We start from the raw sequence: 16,312 nt of genomic DNA, 5'->3' as shown, positions 1-16,312 counted from the left end.
CTTCGTTGCATGCAGGTACCTCATTTGATGCACTGACGCCGTGGACGTAGAACTTGCTGCGATAGAGGAGGGCCTGGCCGTTGCCCTCTGGTGGTCGCCACTTCCGGTGTCCGTGGAGACGGACTGTGCTGAAGCTGTTGCGTCGGTGCAATCCTCCATCCCCAACATGTCGCGCTATATGTCGCGTGTCCAGAATATTCGTGAACTTCTTCAGGAAAGAGATGTCTCGATCATCAAAATCAGTCACGAAGCCAACTCTGTGAGCCATGGCTTAGCACAGCTAGGTAGAGAGCAGGTGAAAACTGTAGTTTGGCTAAGAAATGTCCCTCAGGAAATTGCCATAGCTATGAACACTGATTGTATCTCTATTGCTAGCTAATATATTCACTCTTTCCTCGCAAAAAAAGTCTACAACCCGCTTCTCTTCTCTCTCCTCTTCTCTCTCTTCCAAGTCAGCAAAGATATAGTATTTAAATGCTTACAGCCCGCTTATGTCACCTTATTATACTTTCTCTTGGACGCATGGGCACACACGAAGAGCAGCGCTAGCTTGCCGTGGTGTTATTATAACTAAAAAAAGCTTGGAAAATAGAAGAATCGCCTAGAACAAGAGACGTAGTGGTTGGTCGAGACGGAGCTAACCACACCTATCCTCCGTGCCACGTTAGCATGACGAAGTTGTGTGGCTAGTGCGGTGTTTTTGACCGACTGGCTGGGTCCCGAGGTCGAACCATAGGTAGTATGTCTGATACAGTATATTTTTACACGCATATTTTTCCTCCGCGCCAAGACGTGGCACACCCTACCGTGCGGTTTCGGGGTCCTCCCGGGTGGTGCATGCATATATTCTTCCTTGCCGAGACGTGGGACGCCCTACTGCGCATTTTCTGGGTCCTCCTCGGTCGTAGCGTCGAAGCAAGTAAATGAGTCATCAAATCAAGAAAGACCACCTTTCCCGCCGAGTACATCAGTGAAGCACGGTGGCTAGCTAGTTGGGCTAGAGCGACCGATTAGCTAGGCCGCCGCCACATTTGTTTTTTCACCCCTTTTTTATCTCCTTGCCGGCAGGTAAATGTAAATATCCACCGCGGCGTTGCTCTGGGGTTTGGGTGTGGCAGGCGCGGAAGGATTTTTAATTTTTTGATTGACAGGAGTAGGCGCGGCAGGATTTTTAATTTTTTGATTGACGGGAGCAGGCGCGGCATCAATTAGTCAAGATGACTCCTCCTGTGAAACCCACTGCTCCCTGATGTGAAAAGTCGTCAACTGGTGTTTTCACATGGTGAAAAGAAAAAGATTCACCCCGCTCCTCAGCTGGCTCCCTCCGCCTTCCCGTAGATTGCATTCTCTTTCAGCCGTTTCACCCCCTTTGCTTCCTCTCCCCATTGCTTCTACCTGGTGCCATGGCGGCGCAGCAGATCACGGAGTCTGAGGTGAGGCACCTGACGCAGGAGCTCCAGGCCAAGGATGCGGAGCTCAGGGCCAAGGACGTGGAGCTCCATGAGCTCAAGGAGGAGAGGAGTGCCATGCTCCTCCGTTATGCGCGGGAGTTCACGGAGCTTCAAAAGCGGCAGGTGATCACCCACAAGTATATGGGATCAATTGTAGCTCTTTTTGATAAGTAAGAGTGTCGAACCCAACGAGGAGCAGAAGGAAATGACAAGTGGTTTTGAGCAAGGTAATGTCTGCAAGTGCTGAAATTGTAAGTAGCCGAGTAGTTTGATAGCAAGATAATTTGTAACGAGCAAGTAACAATAGTAGTAACAAAACTGCAACAAGGTAGCCCAATCCTTTTGAGGCAAAGGACAGGCCAAAGCGGTCTCTTATGATAAGCGAAGCGTTCTTGAGGGTACACGGGAATTCCATCTAGTCACTTTCTTCATGTTGGTTTGATTTGTGTTCACTACTTTGATAATTTGATATGTGGGTGGACTGCTGCTTAGGTGTTGTTCTTACTTGAAGAAACCTCCTACTTATGATTAACCGTCCCGCAAGCATCCGCAACTACGAGAAAAGTATTAAGAATAAATTCTAACCATAGCATTAAACTTTTGGATCCAATCGGTCCCTTACGGAATAGCGCATAAACTGGGGTTTAAGCTTCTGTCACTCTTGCAACCACCACCTAATTGCTACTCCATAATGCATTCCCTTAGGCCCAAATATGGTGAAGTGTCATGTAGTAGTGTCATGTAGTCGACGTGCACATGACACCACTAAGGGAATAACAACATACATACTATCAAAATATCAAACATATATCAAGTTCACATGATTACCTGCAACATGATTTCTCCCATGACCTCAAGAACAAAAGTAACTACTCACAAATGATAAACATGCTCAAGATCATAGGGGTATTAAATAGCATAATAGATCTGAATATATAGAGGCTGATTGGTTTGCGGCCAATTTTTGGCATGCCAATTGTTGGCAAGCCTATTTTTGGCAAAGCTGGAAGTTGCCAACATTTGGCATTTTTGGCTACCAATTGGTTGGTTGCCAATTTTTTTGCCAATATTTGGCAAAAAAACATGTGTCTTCCAATTGGTTTGTTACCAAATATGCATAACTCGTCCCGACAAGGAATTTCTTACCTAAGCAAGCCAATACATAATTTACACGCCAGGTCATACCATGGGCATAATTTACTACTCCCTCCGTCCCATAATGTAAGACGTTTTTTGACACTACACTAATGTCAAAAAACATCATACATTATGGGACGGAGGGAGTAATTTAGAAGCATCTTCATACCACTGCAATATTGCAATGTAGCATGCACAAGGCCATCCACCATCAAGTTAATTCAGATTTGTGCTACAGCAATGCATTACAAAAGGTAAGACCCTCTAAACACCCTTAGAGCACAGGAATCCACTTAGCATAAGTGCATGGAAAGGAGCTAAGTAGACTACAAAAGCACTTGCCAAAAGAAAGCCACCAAACATGTCATTCAGATTGATGGATCAGCAGCTGCACGATCTTTGCCGTCGTACTTGTGCGCGAAATAATCAAGGACCCAAGCATTAAAAGTCTAGTCGCTAGCACAGTTCAAGAAAACACGAAAAACTTCTTGTTCTGGCTTAGCAAGATAGGTTGCTAACTCAATTTTCTCATTTGCTGGGAGAGTTAGCGACTCAATGTGCTTCCAAAGATTGGCATTATGGTCTGCAGCTGCTATTGGCTGAATAGGGGCGGCAGATTTCACAGTTTCAGCAAGACTCACAATGCTCGCTGCCACATCATCATCTAACACTCTGGCTCGACGTGCCTTGACCTTTGGTTTCTTCTTATGTGGTGCTCTAACATGCTTGCGCTTCAGATTTGATCTAGTGCCTTCTGCTGGACTGTTGGGTGCAATCATGTCGGAATCACTAAGACCTTGTTCAGCAGTGGATGTGTGGCTGCTTGTTTCACTACTACCATCAGATTCCACATTCTCACTTGCATCATTCACATCAATACCTAGTGTGCCATCTGCATGAGACGAGTCACTAAACAGTTCTTCCAAGAGATGATAAAACTTGATGGAATGAGTAAGGTAGTGAAATTTTATTTTCTACAACATAAACCAAAGCATATCAAATCAATAAATTGTCCGAATAATCTGGTCAATTTAAAAGCACAACAATGATTATAAAACAAGTGTATAACTGGTGGAGACCATATAATCTATGTAAGTGAATATTTTGACAGTGGTAAATGCAAAAAAGGAATATCTATTAACACTGGCATGCCATTTTCAAATTAAAAACTAGATAATCAGTTTAGCAAAAACAAGAATGATCGCATAGAGAACTATAAATCATGCAAATAGAAAGGTGAGCTGGAGCGAACTTACGCCAAGCTTGCTTGGTGATTTCTCTGACTTGTCAATGTTAAATTTGTTAAGTACTTTATCGAAACCATATCCACTCCTCCCCTTTGCTAGCTTTATCCACTTCCATTTCTCCTTGAATGACCTAAAGTGTCGATGAACTTGTTTCGCTGTAGCTGTAATTCCAAACTTGTCATTCAAATCATTAGCACATTGTAGATGGTGTTGTGCCTTCCACTTGAAGGTTGGTGGCTTGTCCCTTTGCTTCTCGATATACCACTCTAGCATATACTTGGTACAATCATCACTCCATGACATGTAATTATCACGAGAGCGAGCAACCTCATGCTTGGCACCTTCTTTTTGCTCACCCATTCTATAAATGAAGGTCAGAAGTCAATATGCTATTATGTCAGCGAATATACAAGGGTTTCAGCACAACCAGTCAATCCATACATTACCCAACAGTACATTCCAAAATAAAAGTAAAGTTGCACAATACATGGAAAAGAAAATTACAGAGCTAGATTAACACAAAATGTCTAAACATGGAACTGCTAAATGAGGGAGATGTACTACAACAAAGTAGTTTCAAATGGTACTAGCACTGCTCCTGCTGTCCGAAGCATCATTGTTCGCCAATCTTTCTCTATCATTCCACATCTGTTGGGCAATCGAATCACGCTTGGCTGCCCACTCGTGTACATCACTCTCTCGGTCAGAGACACGATTGCTACTCCCTGGCAGGTGGTGGTACCAAGTCGGTTCGTCATCTACAAACTCATCGGGTCCGTTGTCTAAAATCCAGTTGTGAATGACGCAACAAGCAATAACCACCTTGGGTTGTGATTTCAAGGGTATGAAAGGTCTATTACTAAGAATCTTGAAACGATTATTAATAGCTGCAAAGGCTCGCTCGACCGTTGTCCTTAGTGAGGAATGATGGTGGTTGAACAACTCTTTTGGAGAGGTTGGACGATTCGGACCATGGAACTCCTGCAGATGATTGCGAACACCTCGATAAGGTGGCAATATGCCCGGCCTGGTGGCATACCCAGCATCAGCCAAATAAAATTTTCCTACATACATAGTGGAATACCACCTTAAGTTAATTTACTATGTTTAGACTAAACAACATTTTTTAAATGTGCAATTACCTTCTGGAATTTTGAGACCGTTTGGTCGAGATAGGGCATCATGCAATACAGCAGAATCATGAGCAGATCCCTCCCACCCTGCTAGAACATACGTGAATCTAAGATCGAAATCCACAGCAGCTAGGACATTCTGTGTGGGATATGGCTTGCGGCCCCTAAACCTGTCCACATATTTTGAAGGCACACGTTCCCTAATATGGGTGCCATATAGTGCCCCTATACATCCCTAGAAAACAATTAAACATGTGTGAATTAGAATGAACTTAGTTCGGAAATTAACTAGTATAACACACTGGTTAGAGTTACCTCAAAGTAGGGATACAATCTGTTTGGGTTGGTAGTGATCTTAGCATGTGTATCTGTAGACCGAGTACAGATTATTTCACGGGCTAACTTCACAAGGGCACATAGGACGATGTTAAAATACCTACTCACTGTCTCTTTAGATCGCCACAATGCAAATCCTACGGAGGATGAGTGTGATATTGCCCAACAATTTTCAGAAACATAGCTAGCTGCTCCTCTACGGACACATGAATTGTGTCAACCGAAAGATTTTTGTCCCTAAGGTGAGCACACAGCTTGTAGAAAACGGCCGGATACATCCTGAGCTGGTGCAAACACGTCCTTTCCAAGGTGTCGATCAGTCTAATTAGTTCAGTACTCCTCCAAATATCTCTCTTGACAAGTGGACCATACTTGACACTTTTAGCTCTATTCTTCCTCTCTTTTTTCTTGCTCCACCAAAGGACCAACATTACAAAAAGGACAAGTAGTGTGCGTTGCTTCCACATACAGTAATATAGATATTGTTGTTGAGAATTATCCATCTGAGTAAAGATAAGATGCATAAGCATAAAAGAAAATGGAAAAGCAATGCAAAGCATGTACAAGTAGATAGTAAATAATTTGTCAATATATATAAAAAATTCAACCAAAGGTGTGTGACTTCTGTTGTCAAAAGCAAGATGATACTGCTCTGTCTTTCAGGCCCTCGAATAAATTAGAAGAGAGTATTAGGTGTCAGCCCTCCCACCGTGGCAGTAGAAAAGTATGAGGGCACATGTTGTACTGATATGCTAGCATCAATTAGTCCAGCTTAATCTTTAAGCAAGGTATTTAGCTTTAGATTTAAGCAGATGTAAGGTACTAAAATAACTCTGAACCGTGCCTGAATCCTGTACCAAGTACAAGACAGAGAAGATAAGAGCGCACTACTTGTCCCGTCAGATCAGAGCGGACTATAGATGCAAACTAAGAGAGACCAGCACCCCTTGCATCTAGAAACAATAATCACGTACATCTGCTTGTGGCGTCAGATGAGAGGGCACTGCAGGCGATTGGGTAAAGTGCACACAGGGAAAGAAGGAAAGACCTATCAGATTTGGGCACGAACTAACCTTGATTGCTCCGGTGGATCTGGTCTGGCTCGTTGACGATATCCCACCGGGTCAGGAGATTGCCGAGGTCCTTGAGCGCTTCTGGTCGCTGGCGGCGATACGGACGATGGAAAGAAGGGGCTAGGGATTGGGGGGCTGGGATGAAAGAGGATAAGGGGATACCCTGTTGGGGCGAACCGTGAGGGAAAAGTGGAAGAGCGGTGGAGGTCAGACAGGCGGCCAATATTTGGCTAGCCGCGTGTTGGCGCGCCCACGGTTCGAGTCGAACCAATCGACTATCAATTTTTGGCGCGTGCCAATAGTTGGCTTTCCAAAATTTTGCTGCAAACCAATTAGGCTCATAATCTTCCATCAAATAAACCATATAGTAATCAACTACAAGATGTAATCAACACTACTAGTCACCCACATGCACCAATCTATAGTTCCGGTAACAAGATTGAACACAAGGGATGAACTAGGGTTTGAGATGAGATGGTGCTGTTGAAGATGTTGAAGGAGATTGCCCTCCCCAAGATGGGAGAGTTGTTGGTGATGATGAGGACGATGATTACCCCCTCCGGGGGGGAAGTTCCCCCGGCGGAATCGCTCCGCCGGAGGGCAAAAGTGCTCCTGCCCAAGTTTCGCCTCAAGGCGGCGAAGCTTCGTTCCGAAAGTCCTCTCCCTATTCTTCTAGGTCAAAATGACTTATATACCAGAAGATGGGCACCGAAGGTGGGCCTGGGTGAGCACAACCCACCAGGGTGCGCCTGAGCTCCCTGGCGCCCAGGTGGGTTGTGCCCACCTGGTGGGCCCCCTCTGTAGTTATTTGTTCCAATAATTCTTAAATATTCCATAAAAAATCTCAGTGAAGTTTCAACTTGTTTGGAGTTGTGCAGAATAGGTAGCCTGACGTAGCTTTTCCAGGTCCAGATTTCCAGCTGCCGGAATTCTCCCACTTGGTATGTACCTTGCAAATTATGAGAGAAAAGGCATTAGAATTACTCAAAAAAGCATTATTATGGATTAAAACATTGTAAATAACAGTAAGAAAACATGATGCAAAATGGACGTATCAACTCCCCAAGCTTAGACCTCGCTTGTCCTCAAGTGAAAACCGAAATTGAAAAACATGTCCACATGCTTTGAGAGAGAGAGGTGTCGATAAAAACAAAATACGGACATAGAAGCATCATCTTGATTATTATAATAGCAACAAATTTAAACATAGGACTTTTATCAGAGAACTTTTATCATATACTTCTCATGAATAAGTAATTGTTCATCACACAAATAAGTATAAAGAAAAAATTCTATTAGAATCCAACAAACTATGTTCTCAGTCAACTTTGCAACTACAATTCATCATCTTTTCGGGAAGGGTCACGTATCGGAGCCTTTAGGCAAGTCCACATACTCAACCATCATATAGTCTTCTATGATTGCTAACACTCACCTCGTACCCATGAGCAAAACGTTTCAACCGGACACATAGAAAGATATGGGCTTAAAGTTTTGCCTCCCAACATACTCACCTCATGGGTGATGTCAACAATAATAACTCATGCTATCTATATTCAACTGGACATATGTGCCTAGATATTTCCTCACCACATGATGCTTGCCAAAGGAGAAAAATAAAAAGGAATAGAAGGAAAACTTTGACTCCTTGCATAAAAGTAAATACATAAAAGTAAAAGGCAGGCCCTTCGCAGAGGGAAGCAGAGGTTGCCATGCGCTTATTTGTTTGTATGCTCAATCCCTTAGTGCAAAAGAACGTCATGTTATATCCCCCTTGAGATGACAACCTTTATTATGCAGTCTATCGCTTTTATTCTTTGTCATCCAAGTTCGTACAACACTCAATTTTCTGTTACACTAAATGATCTCACACTTTTAGGAGCAATTTTATTGCTTTTTTGCACCGATGACAACTTACTTGAGGGATCTAGCTCAATCCGTAGGTAGGTATGGTGGACTCTTGAAAATAAGATTGTGATTTAAGGGTTTTTGGATGCACAAGTAGTATCTCTATGTAGTGCGGAATTTTGGCTAGCAAAGATAAGGGGCAAGCATCACATGTTAAAGGATCTATGACAATATAACTTCTATGTGAATATAAACAAACATAAACCATTAAGTTGTCTTCCTTGTCCAACGTCAATAATTTTGGCATATAATATTTTGATGAGGCTCACAATCACAAAAGATTTCTAGGATAGTATATTTATATGTGAATTTTCTCTTCCCTTATTAATTCATTGATGAGTTGCATCATTGACTAATGCTAGGTTTGTCAATCTCTAATAAAATTTTCTACTTATACTTTTCCTTATGTGGTGCCATCACCGTATATGATCTTATTGATTTATTTCCTTTCTCTTTTCTTTTCTTTATTTGCAACACGAGAGTAAAGAAAGCAAAAACTCAAACTAAACTTTATTATATAACTTGCACATGATTACAAGGATAGATCACTAAGAAGACTCTCAAGGAAGAAAGGATCGAACTAAACTTTTATTCATCTAAAGCAAAGGATTGTACTAAAATAAGTAAAAGCAAAAAGATAGTTGGGATGCTACGATACCGGGGCACCTCCCCCAAGTTTGGCGGAAGCCAAGGGGAGTGCCCATACCCGATACTCGGTTCTCCTTTGGTGGTGAAGAAGATGATGGTGGTGAAGTAGTATTCTCCAATATAACCATGAGTAGATCCTTTAAACCTTGAATCTCCCAAAGGGCTTGATGAATTAATTCACCGTTTTCGTCACCTCAGCCATTATGTGTTTATTCTCCGGGCCCCACAGTTTCGTTCCTGCACTGTTTTCTCTTGGTCGAGATATATCCCAATTGGACGGTATGTGCCTACGAGGAGTGTTCTCGAACCCATAATTTTGAATCAAATTATGAAAATTGTTACGATGTAACCTGTGTAAGGGCCTCCTCGGTTGGAGCTCTTCTTGCACTTCCAGGCTCGCTTGATTGTTCGATGATCCCATGGCTTGATGAGGATTAGGGTGAGTGGAGATGCCAACTAGTGTACCCCTCTCAGAGACCAGAGGGTGAATCCCAAAGGGACTTTCCTCTTCTTCCTCCATAGCAACCTCTTCAGCTTCATCCCTCCTTAGATCTTCCTGAACCAACCTTATGTCTCCTTCTCCATTGTTGAAGGGTGAGGAAGACATGACGTTGGTCTATTTGAATCTGTGAGAAAACAGCAAGAAAAGAGAACAGAGGATTTCTCCGTAATACGGTGATTAACAGGTTCGAGAAGTATATATAGATTTTTTTATCTTGGAGGACAAGCATACGAGAGAAAAAGGAGTACGGAAGGTGTCCCAGGTGGGCACAACCCACCTGGGCGCGCCCTAGTGTCTTGTGCCCACCAGGGGACGCTTCCTGGAAGTTTCTTTATTTCCAAAATTCTTAAATATTCTAAAATTAATAAAAAATACTTTTGCAGATTTTTCGAAGTTCGTTTACTTACCGTATGACGTACCTCCTTTTCACAATTCTGGAGTGTTCCGAAAGGACTCTTTTATGTGTTCTTCCGGTGTCAAAGTTTGGATAATATTACTTTCAACATTAATGGGCGTACCTGAGATATAATGTTTTATTCGTTGCCCATTGACAACCTTCGGGTTAGTACCTTTGGGATTATTTATTTTGATGGCTCCAGACCGGTAAACCTCCTCGATGACATATGGGCCTTCCCATTTTGAGAGGAGTTTTCCTGCAAAGAATCTGAAACGAGAGTTGTACAAAAGAACAAATTCTCTGACTTTAAACTCAAGCTTTTGAATTCTTTTGTCATGCCATCTTTTAATTTTTTCTTTGAATAAATTTGCATGTTCATAAGCTTGGGTTCTCCATTCATCTAGAGAGCTAATATCAAATAACCTCTTTTCACCAGCAAGTTTGAAATCATAGTTGAGTTCTTTAACTGCCCAAAATGCTTTATGTTCTAACTCAAGAGGCAAATGACAAGCTTTTCCATAAACCATTTTCTAAGGAGACATACCCATAGGATTTTTATATGCTGTTCTATAAGCCCAAAGTGCATCATCTAATTTCTTAGACCAATTCTTCCTGGACCTCTTAACAGTCTTTTGCAAAATTACTTTTATATCTCTATTTCTAAGTTCAACTTGACCACTAGACTGAGGATGATAGGGTGATGCAATTCTATGGTTAACATCATACTTGGCAAGCATCTTACGGAAAGCACCATGAATAAAGTGTAAACCACCATCAATCATTAAATATCTAGGGACTCCAAACTTGGAAAAATAACTTCCTTAAGCATTTTAATAGAGGTATTGTGATCAGCACTACTAGTTGGAATAGCTTCTACCCATTTAGTAACATAATCAACAGCAACCAAAATATGTGTATACCCATTAGAGGAAGGAAAAGGTACCATGTAATCAAATCCCCAGACATCAAATGGTTCAATGGCAAGTGAATAATTCATAGGCATTTCTTGACGCTTACCGATATTACCTATTCTTTGACATTCATCACAAGATAAGACGAACTTACGGGCATCCTTGAAGAGAGTAGGCCAATAAAATCCAGACTGCAATACTTTTTGAGCAGTTCTATCTCCAGCATGGTGCCCTCCATAAGCTTCGGAGTGAAATTTCCGTAGGATTTGTCCCTGTTCATGCTCAGGTACACAATGTCTAATAATACCATCTACTCCTTCTTTATAACGATGTGGGTCATCCCAAAAGTAATGTCTTAAATCATAGAAGAATTTTTTCTTTTGTTGCTATGTAAAGCTAGGTGGTAAATATTTAGCAACAATGTAATTAGCATAGTTAGCATACCAAGGAGTACTATGAGAAACATTTATTGCAGCTAACTTCTCATTAGGAAAACTATCATCAATAGGTAGTGGGTCATCAAGCACATTTTCAAGCCTAGATAAATTATCAGCTACTGGGTTCTCAGCTCCTTTTCTATCAATGATTTGTAAATCAAATTCTTGTAACAAGAGAACCCAACGAATGAGTCTAGGTTTAGCATCTTTCTTTTCCAAAAGATATTTAATAGCAGCATGGTCTGTGGGAATAGTTACTTTGGAGTCAATAATATAAGGTCTAAATTTATCACAAGCAAACACCACTGCTAAGAATTCTTTTTCAGTAGTAGCATAATTTCTTTGAGCACTGTCTAGAGTTTTACTAGCATAATGAATAACATTCAATTTCTCATCAACTCTTTGCCCTAGAATAGCACCAACAACATAATCACTAGCATCACACATAATTTCAAAAGGCAAGTTCCAATCAGGTGGTTGAACAATAGGCGCAGATATTAAGGCTTTCTTGAGTGTTTCAAATGCTTCTAAACAATCATCATCAAAAACAAAGCGAATATCCTTTTGCAAGAGACTAGTGAGAGGCCTAGAAATTTTAGAGAAGTCTTTGATAAATCTCCTATAAAAACCAGCATGACCTAGGAAACTACGAATACCTTTTATATCTTTAGGACACGGCATTTTCTCAATTGCATTAAGCTTAGCTTGGTCCACTTCAATACCTCTTTCAGAAATTTTATGACCCAAGACAATGGCTTCATTAACCATAAGGTGGCACTTCTCCCAATTCAAGACAAGATTTGTTTGTTCACATCTCTGCAAAACTCGATCAAGATTGTTAAACAATCATCAAAAGACTTCCCATAAACAGAGAAGTCATCCATGAAAACCTCAACACTCTTTTCACAAAAGTCAGAGAATATAGCAGTCATACATCTTTGAAAGGTAGCAGGTGCATTACATAAACCAAAAGGCATACGTCTGTAAGCATAGGTTCCTAAAGGACAAGTAAAAGTGGTCTTTTCTTGATCAGGTTGAGAAACATGTATTTGTGAAAAGCCAGAATATCCATCAAGGAAGCAAAAGTGTGTGTGCTTAGATAATCTTTCAAGCATTTGATCAATAGAAGGCAAAGGGTAATGATCTTTTCTAGTTGCTTTGTTTAATTTTCTAAAATCAATTACCATTCTATAGCCTGTAACAATTCTTTGTGGAATAAGTTCATTCTTATCATTAGGAACAACAGTTATACCTCCTTTGTTAGGAACACAATGAACATGACTTACCCATCTACTATTAGCTATATGATAGATTATACCTGCTTCCAGAAGTTTTAATATTTCCGTTCTTACCACTTCTTTCATCTTCGGATTTAACCGACGTTGGTGATCAATAACGCGTTTAGCATCGGGTTCCATATTAATTTTGTGCTGACATAGAGTGGGACTAATGCCCTTTAAATCATCAAGAGTATATCCAATAGCAGCTCAGTGCTTCCTTAGAACTTTCAATAATCTTTCTTCTTCATGTTCTGAAAGGTTAGCACTAATAATAACAGGATATATCTTCTTTTCATCAAGATAAGCATAATTCAAAGTGTCTCGCAATTATTTTAACTCAAAGACAGGATCACCTTTAGGTGGAGGAGGACCTCCTAGATTTTCAATAAGCAAATTGTGTTTAAGCAGAGGACGTTGTTCAAACAAATTTTTATCTATTTCATTCCTTTCATGCATATGTAAATCATTTTCATGGTCTAGCAAATATTGTTCTAAAGGATTGGTAGGTGGTATAGTAATAGAAGCAAGACCAATTAATTCATCCTTACTAGGCAATTCTTTTTCATGAAGCTTTCTACTAAACTTGGAAAAATTAAACTCATGAGACTCATCACCAAAACTAACACCGACAGTTTGTTTCTCACAATCTATCTTAGCATTAACGATGTTCAAGAAAGGTCTAGCAAAGATAATGGGACAAAAGTCATCTTGTGGGGAACCAAGAACAAGAAAATCAGTAGGGTATTTTATTTTCCCACACAAGATTTCAACATCTTTAACAATCCCAATTGGTGATATGGTGTCTCTATTAGCAAATTTAATAGTAACATCTATGGCTTCTATTTCTGCGGGTGCTATGTCATTCATAATTTCTTGATATAAGGTGTAAGGAATAGCACTCACACTAACACCTATGTCACATAAACCATGATAACAATGATCTCCTATTTTAACTAAGTTGACAGGCATGACAACAACAGGTCTATGTTTATCCTTTTTATCAGGTTTGGCAATTCTAGCAGCTTCTTCACTAAAGTAAATAACATGCCCATCTAAATCTTCTTCCAAGAGATCTTTAACCATAGCAATGCTAGGTTCTACTTTAATTTGTTCATCAGGTTTAGGTGTTCTAATATAACTTTTGTTAACCATAGTTGAAACTTTAGCATGTTCCTTTATCCTAACAGGGAAAGGTGGTTTCTCAATATAAGCAGAAGGAACAACTGGATCAACATTATAAAGTATAGTTTCTTCTTTAACTGGTACCGGTTCTTTAATAGGTGGGTGATATTTAAACCACTTCTCTTTAGGGAGTTTGTTGAGGATATAACCATTAGAGTCACCCGCCCAGGAGGGGCCGGGTTACGTCATAATAATCATTGCATGAAGCCCAGAATCAAGCTTGAAGATGGCGGTTCAGTAATGGGCTTAAGACCCGGAGGCGGCTTAAGGCGCGTAGTGTTAAACCGCCGTTATGGCAAGACTTGTAGTGTAAGGCAAGAGTAGTTAAGAGTTCGAGCCGGACACTGTTATAAGCCGGCCGGGACTCTGAGAGCCGCTGGGCATCAACCTCTCTATATAAAGGGACGACCCAGCGGCGGTTCGGGGACAAGGAACATCTGATCGATAACCAGGCAGGGCGGTTTAGCTCCTGGTCGTCGAAACCCTAAGCAATACAACCTCAATTGGACGTAGGCTTTTACCTTGAACGTAAGGGGCCGAACCAGTATAATCTCCGTGTCCTTTGTGCCGTTTAACCCCTTTAAGCTTCCTTGTTGCGATGGCTCCGCGACTAAGTCCTTGCTCGAGGACATCTGCCGTGACAATTCCATGACAGTTGGCGCCCACCGTGGGGCCAGCGCACGGTGGATTTGAGTTCTTGAAGGGCAGCTTCGAAGGGCTCAAGGGATACGCTGTGGGCCGGATGACCAAGAGTCGCCACGGCAAGCTCTACATTGACGATGCAAACTGGGGCCCCGACGCCGGCTCAATCGAGTACGGGTTCCGGGTCCCCTTCGGCGGAATCCATGTCTTCATTGGCAAGATTGGTGAGCCGGGCCCTGAGCCGGACCTCTGCGCCGATCTCATCGAGATGGCTCAGCGTGCACAACCTGCCCGGACTCTGCCTGCCTCGAAGCATGCTTTCGTGGGATGCATCCATGGAGGACTCTCTGAAGGATCTGGATCTGGCGATGAGACGGCCGCTCGCTCTGACGACGAGTCATCCACAGAGGAGACCGACTCGTTATACCAACTTCAAGATGGCAGGCGCAGGGGTTGTTCCGATGGCGACAGTATTCCGGACCCCTTTGAGCCGCCGAGCCGGGTTGGAATCTTTATGGCCAGTGCACAACCTGTTCAGAACCCCGCCACCGGGGCAGGAGGCCCTGTGCACTCGCCGGCTCAGGTGCTGATGGATCTCACAGACAAGATGACGGCCCTGTTGACCGCTACGGTCGCCCCAGTGGATCAGGCTCAGCATGATGCGGAGGTGGCACAGTTAAAGCTGGATCTAGCAAAAGACAAGGAAGATCTGGAGGCGGAGGGGATCAGGATGGCTGCAGAGAGGGCGGCTCTCGACGCCCAGACTCAGCTGATTCAGGCGCAGTCTTTCCGGCTCACGATGGATCAGAACGCATCCAATGAGATCATGAGAAGGAGGCATCAGAAGGCTCAATCTCGACTCCCTCCGGTTTACGAACCTTGAAACCTTTTCAACACGCCTGGTGCAGGGCCCAGTAACCCGCCAGAGATCACAACACCCGGGCCTGGAACGCCGGTTCAGCCGCAGGTGATGGGGCCTCCCCGCGTGAACACCACCCCGCCTTAGTACGTGCCAATACCACCGGGTCATTATGCCAACCCGTTGGAAAACATGGTCGCGACTGGCGGCTCTCCCAATCGAGGGCGACTCTCCAACAGCGGTCGAAACCCGCCGGGTCAGAGAACTTCTTCAGACGGCTCTGGCGCAACAGGAGGCATATTCTTATAGCCAGGACAGGATTCATTCAACCCCTCGTCCAGGCCGGAGCCCTAGTTATAGCAGACACATGGTCTCAGCGACCGGCTCAAGCAATGTCCGACGCCGTGACTTGCCTCCTTGCCACAGCCCGGTTCATAATGGAGCCTTTAATGCGGTAGACCAAGACAGAGCACGGCAAGAGGCAGAGCAGGCGCCTCAGTTGACGGCTTATCAGCCCCTCCCGGTTTATCCGATGGCTTCTATCGAAGCAGGTGTACCTGCGAGGACCGGGGGTGTCCCTTGTCTGGTGCCGGCTCTCCGTAATGAACGTCTACCCAAATATTTCAGAGGACCTAGGAAGGTACCTAACTATACAGCTGATTTATAGCCCAGAGCATGGATTGAGAGCTACGAGATGGCCATGGAGTTGCTAGAGGTCAGCGAAGCGGCAATGGCCAAATACTTCACCATGATGTTGGATGGAACTGCCCGCACTTGGTTGAAAGGACTGCCGCCTAATTCGATCGGGTCATGGGCAGAGCTAAAAGCCCATTTCATCAAAAACTTCAAGGATACATGCAGGCAGTCTATGTCAATTGTGGATTTGACTAACTGCAAGCAGCAAGAGGGCGAGTCCACAACCCATTGGGTCCGCCGGGTCAAAGAGATAATACATTCGTATGATAAGATGGATGCCGGCTCTGCAGTTTTAATGTTGGAGCAAAATTGTCGTTTTGCACCCCTGAAGATGAAGCTCGGGCGGCTCAAGCGCGACTGCAATGATATGGGTACGCTGATGGCGGCTCTGGTCAAGTACGCCGACTCTGATAGTACCAAGGATCCCGCGTCGGACGATGAAAGGACAAGGAAGGGAAAGAAGAACGACAATG

Source organism: Triticum aestivum, chromosome 2D, assembly GCF_018294505.1.
Source record: "Triticum aestivum cultivar Chinese Spring chromosome 2D, IWGSC CS RefSeq v2.1, whole genome shotgun sequence".
NCBI lineage: Eukaryota > Viridiplantae > Streptophyta > Magnoliopsida > Poales > Poaceae > Triticum > Triticum aestivum.
Note: the sequence above shows the minus strand (reverse complement) of the source record.